The 8,668-nt window shown below is 34.6% G+C and overlaps 1 non-coding gene across 1 annotated transcript; it reads left to right on the top strand.

Annotated features, from left to right (window-relative positions):
- The first annotated feature begins 464 nt into the window (after positions 1 to 464).
- On the top strand, positions 465 to 568 carry LOC127902020 (small nucleolar RNA R71). The gene has a single exon (XR_008054425.1). It is a non-coding gene; the product is annotated as a small nucleolar RNA R71 (small nucleolar RNA).
- Positions 569 to 8,668: the final 8,100 nt, after the last annotated feature.

Below are 8,668 nucleotides of genomic sequence, written 5' to 3'. Positions count from 1 at the left end.
CTAGAGCTGCTGGTCCATTTTGTTAGAATCCTTGAGACCATGAAAAATTAGGGTGGTCTCTGCATCCAGGGTTATATGTGTTGGAGTATGGGTTGTAATTAGATCGTTTTCTCATTACACCTATGGCATTGGCTTGATCTGAGTATGAGTCATGGTCATGTGGCTCTGTTGGTTTAGCAGTCGTTAACGATGCTATTTGTCGAGAGAGACCTTCAATTATCTCCTTAACTTCTTTAATTTCTAAACTTGATTCGTCAATGTGAACCTCATTTACTCCCTTAATTCTTCTAGTATTCCTGAGTGATTGACTCTGTTGTTGGGAATTATCTGCTTGTCGCTGGAAGAATTCCCAAATCTCTGATGCACTTTTTGACATTAGCTCTCCTCCACTTGTTGCCATTAGCCATTCTTGCACATTCGGCAATAATCCCTCCAAAACGTATTGACATTGGTGCCATTTCTGGTACCCATGATGTGGACACTTCAAGAGTAGCCCATTGAATCGCTACCATGTTTCGAAAAACTGTTCGTCTTCTCTCTGGATAAACTCTGAAATTTCCCTGCGAATAGCATTGGTTTTATGCACTGGGAAATATTTATTCAAAAATTTTGTAACCATTTGTTCCCATGATGTAATGCTATTAGCAGGCAATATATTGAGCCATGAACGAGCTTTATCCTTTAAAGAAAATGGGAATAATCTAAGTTTAACATCATCATCTGAAAAATTCTCATATCTAAATGTTTGACAAACAGCATGAAAATCATTCAAATGATTATATGGGTCCTCATTTTCTAGGCCATAGAATGTTGGGAGACAATTTAACACACTAGGTTTTAGCTCAAAACTCCTAGCAGCTACATTTGGGTATCTTATGCATGATGTGCTCAAATTAGCTAAAGGACTGAAGTAGTCCTTAAATGCCCTCTCTTGTGGTTGCAAATCCATTTTATTTTTAACTTGTTTGTGTGTGCGAAGTGTTTTCTCAAGTTCAAGGTCTATAGGTTCAAGATTAGGTAATAATGACCTACGACCATGCATGCAAAGAACAAAAGATAAATGGGAACAAAACAAATAAAAATAAAGAAGAATGAGAAATTACGGTACTAACCTTATCGCGCTATTACAACCTTACTATAAAAATACATAAAAAATACGTGAAATAAATTAACTAAAAAAATTAGTAAGATAAACAAAAATTACAAAGAAAAAAAAATAACTTGAAAATTAAATTATAGAATTTTAAAGAAGAGAAAAAGAAAAGAAATACTAACCTCTAAATGCAGATTTTTTTCTTTTTTTTAATAAGAAAAAAATACAAGAAAACAAAAAAAGAAATTATTCACAAAAATTAATTCTACAAATTAAAATAACTTACCTCCCCGGCAACGGTGCCAAAAACTTATTGTGCAAATTTTATTGAACTCGCAAGTGCACGAATCTATTGTTGTATAGATCAATGGTGACGAGTGTCGATCCCACGAGAAGGTGGATTTTAATTATATATGACGGTGGTTGGATTTGTAGTGAAAGTGACTTAGATTATCCTAAAATTGAAATTGAAATGGCGAGAATAAATTGAACAGAAATTTATTGAAATGACGTACTTGGGTATCTGGATCTTTATCAACATGCACCATGGGCTAAATATCCCTTATTAATGTCAATTAAATCATGAGGGGGGTATCCACACCTCATGAACCACACTCTAATCAATATGGTGCTAAGGGCTTATCTTGCCAAATAATAATAACCTTGTACTAGGGAGCCGGTGAAACCAAGGCGGTATCTAGATAAGATTATTATTATTTGTCGACGAAAAATCAAATCATCCACAAAAATTAGAGGGGAAAAGAAAATATATTTACCAAATAAAGCCCATGACACATGTTGAGACTTCACTTTCAAATCAAGCTTGAAAGAAAGTTAGCTACTCATAATTGAACTAGGGGTAAAATGGGAATTTAATAAAATACGTAGAAAATACAAGAAGGAGAAAGAATTACAGAAAATGGAGTCCAAAAATGGATTCAGAGATATCAAATTAGGGGGGGAGAGCCCCTTTTTTATAGATACATTGAGTAAATTATGGCCATCGGATCAAAAACATTTCGGACGCTCAGGATTGCACCACGTCATCAGTCAACAGTACGCGGTTTGACCACGTGGTTTGAACAGTAACACGGTTTGACCCGAGTTGAACAGTGACGCGGTTTGGTTGAAAATAATCTTGTGTAATGCATGTGCCGTACGTGAGATTTTTGGTCCACTGATATGCTGCCACGTCATCGATCAACAGTGCATAAAAATTTTAGTCCAACAGGATCGTGACACCTCATCAATCAATGCCACATCATCGGTCAATGCCACGTCATCGATTCTTCTTAGCACCGTACATGTGAACAGTGCCATTTTTCCTTTTATGCTCCTCCTAAGGTTTTCGACCGTCCTGAGTTCAAAAGTGATGTCTATTTTGCCGTCTGATCTCTCATTCATTGTGAAATGACTATGATGCCCCTAAAATACATAAAATACTTAATTATAATACAACACACATAATTAAATGACAAGAAGCTTAAATACATAAAAGTAAGGGTGTGAGTAAGACTTGAAATGTAAAATGATGATTTTCTCCTTTATAAATATACATTTTCTAACACTCAACAGCATACATATTTAATCTTTTAGTCTTTGTTTACTAAGCTTTGTTAATAATGTCACATTACATTAGGGGAAACCTAAGAACTTTGTTTGTTGGTTCACGTGATAAGTATATATAAAAAAAATATATGATTGATAAGTCAAGCTTTGTTAATAATTTCACAATCAATTATAGATGATCTGATTGATAAGTCAAGAGTTTGAACATCACAGAAATCCGATAAGTTCAAAGAGTTTGTTTGAAAACCAAAGAAAATTAACTCTTTCACCAATTGCATCAAAACTGATATGTCTCTGTTTATTGGATGCGAGTACATTAGATAGGGTTGGTTACAAGAATTTTTGGAAAGAATTTAAATCAAATCAGAATCCTAAGCTAAGTAATTAAGAAAGTGATACGAACCCCGTTAAGAACTGACGCAACCCTAATCAATTTAGTCCCGAAGATTAAATCTAAACCTAGAATTGAATAGAACCGCGACCCAACGCTTAATGAAAGCACAAAGCTTGGAATGTGAAGATAGCACAATCAGTTATGAATGATCTGATTGATAAGTCAAGAGTTTGAACGCCACGAAATTATGATAAGTTCAAAGAATTTGTAAAAGAACCAATGAGAATTAACTCTCTCACCGATTGCATCAAAACTGATCTATCTCTGTTTATTGGATGCGAGGACATTATATAGGGTTGGTTACAAGAATTTTTGGAAATAAATCCTAAACTAAAATCAAATTGGAATCTGAATCTAAACAAATAGGAAAGAATCTAATTCAAATCAGAATCTTAATCTAAGCGAATATGAAAGGATCTAAATCAAATCAGATCTTAATATAAGTAAATAGGAAAGAATCTAAATCAAATCAGAATCCTAATCGGCTTAAATGCCTTACATCAATTAAAATGGAAACTAGGCAATTAAAAGAGAAATAACTTATTTGTTTCTCTAATAGCCTCCTTAGAAAAGGAAATTAATATATTTTCCTGCCATAATGTGCAAGCCAACTTCCTATTTCATGGACGTGATTATTTGGAAACTTCAAGAGCTTGGATCATGCATTTATCGTGTGCGATTCCTTCAACGGACCTCCATGAATTTGATTGACCCCAAGTTGCTTGAATTAACTCATTAAGTGCTTATTTGAATTTCTTTACTCGAGCTCTTGTGATGGGTCTGACGGGAACTTGAATAGGATCTGAATATGCCTCATCCCACGTGTTTGTAACAGTTTTGTCCTCAATCTCATCATTCCCCTCCTCTTGAAGATGACTTGTCCTCAAATCATCACCTGCATCAAAAGAGCTCAAATTAGAAACATTAAAAGTAGCACTTACAGTGTAGTCACTAGGCAAATCCAGCTTGTATGCATTGTCATTAATCTATTCCAAAACTTGGAATGAACCATCCCTCAAGGTAATTACTTAGATTTCCTTCGTTCCAAAAATCGTTACTTGCGCATGTGTAACCACACCAGATCTCCGGGTTCAAAGACTACCTTATGTCGCCCTTTGTTGGCTTGTTTAGCATATTTATTGTTTTTCCGCTCGATGTTGAACTTCACCATCTCGTGTATTTTCTTACCATCTAAGTTAACATGCTTAGAAGCAGATAATGGAGTTAAATCTAATAGGGTTAAAAGATTAAAACCATAAACAATTTCAAACGGTGAATACTTAGTAGTAGAATGAACAGAACGACTATAAGCAAACTCAATATGTGGTAAACAATCTTCCCAAGTTTTGATGTTCCTTTTAATGATAGCCTGCAACAGAGTAGATAAAGTTCTATTCAAAACTTTTGTTTGACCATCAGTTTGAGGGTGACAAGTAATTGAAAACAACAACTTATTTCCTAACTTAGCCCATATTGTTTTCCAAAAGTAACTTAAAAACTTAGCATCTCTATCAGAAACAATTGTCCTGGGCATACCATGCAACCTCACAATCTCCCTAAAGAACATGTCAACGATATTAGAAGCATTATCTGTCTTGTGGCATGGAATAAAATGCGCCATCTTTGAAAATCTATCCATGGCCAGAAAAATTGAGTCTCTCTCTCATTTAGACTCAGATAACCCTAGTATAAAATCCATCGAAACATTAGTCCAAGGTGCACTAGGTATTGGTAATAAGGTGTATAAGCCATAGGGCTACACTTTGGATTTGGCTTGTTCACAAGTGACACATCTACCACAAAGTCTCTCGACATCTTGTTTCATATGTGGCCAATAAAAGTGTTCCTGCAAAACTATCAGAGTCTTTACAACTCTAAAATGCCCTATCAACCCCTCTTTCATAAGATTCTCTCACTAACAAATCTCTGTGAATTCTACCCATCGAGCATGCCTCTTGTTCAGCTTGTATTGGCCTTTAATGTGTTTCAAAGACTCATGATTTGTGTGAATCACGAACTCTTTAGGCCATTAGTAGTGCTGCCACGTTTCTCACACTCGAGCCAACGCATACAACTTCTTATCGTAAGTAGGGAAGTTTAAGGCTGCCCCACTCAATTTCTTACTAAAGTAAGCAATTGTTCGTCCCTCCTATATTAGGACTGCGCCAATACCAATACTTGAGGCATCGTATTCAATTTCAAATGTTTTATTAAAGTTAGCCAAGGATAATAAGGGAGCATTGGTTAGCTTTTGCTTGATCATTTGAAACACCTTCTCTTGCTCTTCTCCTTACTTGAATCCAACTTTTTTTTTCTACTTTTGTAAGCGGTGCGGCTAATGTGCTAAAGTCTTTCACAAATCATCGGTAGAAACTAGCAACCCCGTGAAAGTTTCTTACATTACTTACTCTTGGATTGCATGCACCTTCCTCATCAACCTGTATACCACCCTGTGCACTCACAACAAATCCTAAAAATACAAGTTTATTGGTGCAAACGGTACACTTCTTCAGATTTGCAAGCAACTTTTCTTTTCTAAGCACATCTAAAACATATTCCAAATGTTCTACTTGATGCTCTATGTTTTTGCAGTAAATAAGGATATCATCAAAATAAACAACAATAAACTTGCCAATAAAAGCTCGCAAAACATGATTCATAAGTCTCATAAAAGTACTCGGGGCATTAGTCAAACCTAAAGGCATGACTAACCATTCTTACAAACTATATTTTGTTTTAAAGGCAGTTTTCCATTCATCTCATTCTTTCATTCTAATATGATGATATCCACTTTTTACGTTAATTTTAGAAAATACACAAGATCCATGTAATTCATCAAGCATATCATCCAGCCTAGGAATGGGATGTCAATACTTTACTGTTATGTTGTTGATGGCTCAACAGTCAATACACATCCTCCAAGTCCCATTCTTCTTAAGAACTAATAAAACTGGAACTGCACATGGACTCATGCTTTCTCTCACGTACCTTTTTTCCATCAATTTATTAACTTGCCTTTGAAGTTCCTTCTTCTTCTTCGGCTTACTCTTATAGGCTGGTCGATTTGGAATGGTTACGCCGGGTACAAAATTAATCTAATGCTCAATCCCTCAGATTGGAGGAAAACCATGTGGTGTTTCCTCGGGAAAGATATCATCATATTCATATTAGAGAGAAATAATAGAACTAGGCAAAGTAGGGCCAAGTTTATTAGTGTTTAAGAATGTCTCTTTGTACAAAGTACAATCATTTGATGATGTGAAAACAATGCTCTTTTTATATCACTCGCTCTTGAATAGAAATTCTTTTGTTTTCTCTCTAATTTTCTCTCAATGGCTGCATTTTTCTTGACCTTTTCTCTCTCATTGTTCTTGGCCGCTTTTCGATTTTCACTCTCTTTTTTTTTTCTTTTGCTCACTCTTTCTTTGTAGGCTCTGTTGAGTGTTAGAAAATGTATATTTATAAAGGAGAAAATCATCATTTTACACTACAAGTTTTACTAACACCTTTACTTTTATGAATTTAACCTTCTTTTGATTTAATTCCGTGTGTTTTATTTTAATTAAGTATTTTATGTATTTTAGGGGCATCATAGTCATTTCACAATAAACGAGAGATCAGATGGCAAAACGGACATCACTTTTGAACTCAGGACGGTCGAAAACCTTAGGAGGAGCATAAAAGGAAAAATGGCACTGTTCACATGTACTGTACTGTATACGTTACTGTTCACGACACTGTTCACATAGACGGACGATGACGTGGCATTGACCGATGATGTGGCATTGACTAATGAGGTGTCACGATCCTATTGGGCTAAAATTCTTATGTACTGTTGATGGTGACGTGGCAGCATATTAGTGGACGAAAAATCTCGCGTACGGTACATGCATCACACAAGATTATTTTCAACCAAACCGCGTTACTGTTCATCCGGGTCAAACCGCGTACTGTTGACTGATGACATGGCGCAATCCTGAGCATCCAAACTGTTTTTAATCTGATGGCCATGATTTACTCCATGTATCTATAAAAATGGAGCCTTCCCCCCCTAATTTGATATCTATGAATCCATTTTTGGGATCCATTTTCTGTAATTCCTTCTCCATCTTGTATTTTCTTCATATTTTAATAAATTCTCATTTTGCCCCTAGTTCAATTATGAGTGGCTAATTTTCTTTCAAGCTTGGGTTGAAGGTGAAGTCTCAACATGTGTCATGGGCTTAATTTGGTAAATTTATTTTCTCTTCCCCTCTAGTTTTTGTGGATGTTTTGACTTCTCGTCGACAAATAATAATATTCTTGTCTAGTACCGCCTTGGTTTCACCGGCCCTCTAGTACAAGGTTATTATTATTTGGCACGATAAGCCCTTAGCACCATATTAATTAGAGCGTGGTTCATGAGGTGTGGATGCCCCCCTCATGATTTAATTGGCATTAATACGGATTATTTAGCCCATGATGCATGTCGATACGGATCCAGATACCCAAGTACGTCATTTCAATAGATTTCGCTTCAATTTATTCTCGCCATTACAATTCCAATTTTAGAATTTATTATTGCCATTTCAATTCCAATTTTAAGATAATTTAAATGACTTCCACCACAATTCAAACCACCCATTTACAAAATTAATTCTACATATAATTAAAATCTACCTCCTCGTGGGATCGACACTCGTCACCATTAGTCTATACTACAATAGATTCGTGCGCTTGCGAGTACATTAAAATTTACACAACAAGTTTTTGGCGCCGTTGCCGGGGAGGTAAGTAATTTTAATTCATAGAATTAATTTTTATGAATAATTTCTTTTAATTATTTTCTTGTAATTTTTTTTATTAAAAAAAAAAAGAAAAAAAGAGTGAATTTACATTTTGAGCTAAGAATTTTATTTATTTATTTTCTCTCTTCTTTAAAATTCTGTAATTTAATTTTGAATTTATTTTTTTTTTGTAATTTTTTTATCTTATTAATTTATTTTTATTTAATTTATTTCACGTATTTGTTTTTGTATATTTTTATAGTAAGGTTGTAATAGCGCAATAAGGTTAGTATCGTAATTTCTCCCTCTTCTTTATTTTTATTTGTTTTGTTCCCATCTTTATTTTTATTTTATTTGTTTTGCATGCATGGTCGTAGATCATTATTACCTAATCTTGAACCTATAAACCTTGAATTAGAAAAAACACTTCGCACACAAAAGCACATTAAAAATAAATTTGGAATGGATTTACAAGCACCACAGGAGAGGCCATTTAAGGACTATTTTAGTCCCTTAGCTAATTTGAGCACATCATGCATAAGATACCCAAATGTAGCTGCTAGGAGTTTTGAATTAAAACCTAGTGTGCTAAATTGTCTCCCCACATTCTATGGCTTAGAAAATGAGGATCCATATAATCATCTAAATGATTTTCATGCCATTTGTCAAACTTTTAAATATGAAAATTTTTCAGACGATGATGTTAAACTTAGACTATTCCCATTTTCTTTAAAAGATAGAGCTCGTTCATGGTTAAATACTTTACCTGCTAATAGCATTTCATCATGGGAACAAATGGTAACAAAATTTTTGAATAAATATTTCCCAATGCATAAAACCAATGCT

This window comes from Citrus sinensis, chromosome 4 (assembly GCF_022201045.2).
Source record: "Citrus sinensis cultivar Valencia sweet orange chromosome 4, DVS_A1.0, whole genome shotgun sequence".
NCBI classification, from domain to species: domain Eukaryota; kingdom Viridiplantae; phylum Streptophyta; class Magnoliopsida; order Sapindales; family Rutaceae; genus Citrus; species Citrus sinensis.
The sequence above is the reverse complement of the archived record's forward strand: the minus strand, read 5'-3'. Positions and strand labels throughout refer to the sequence as shown.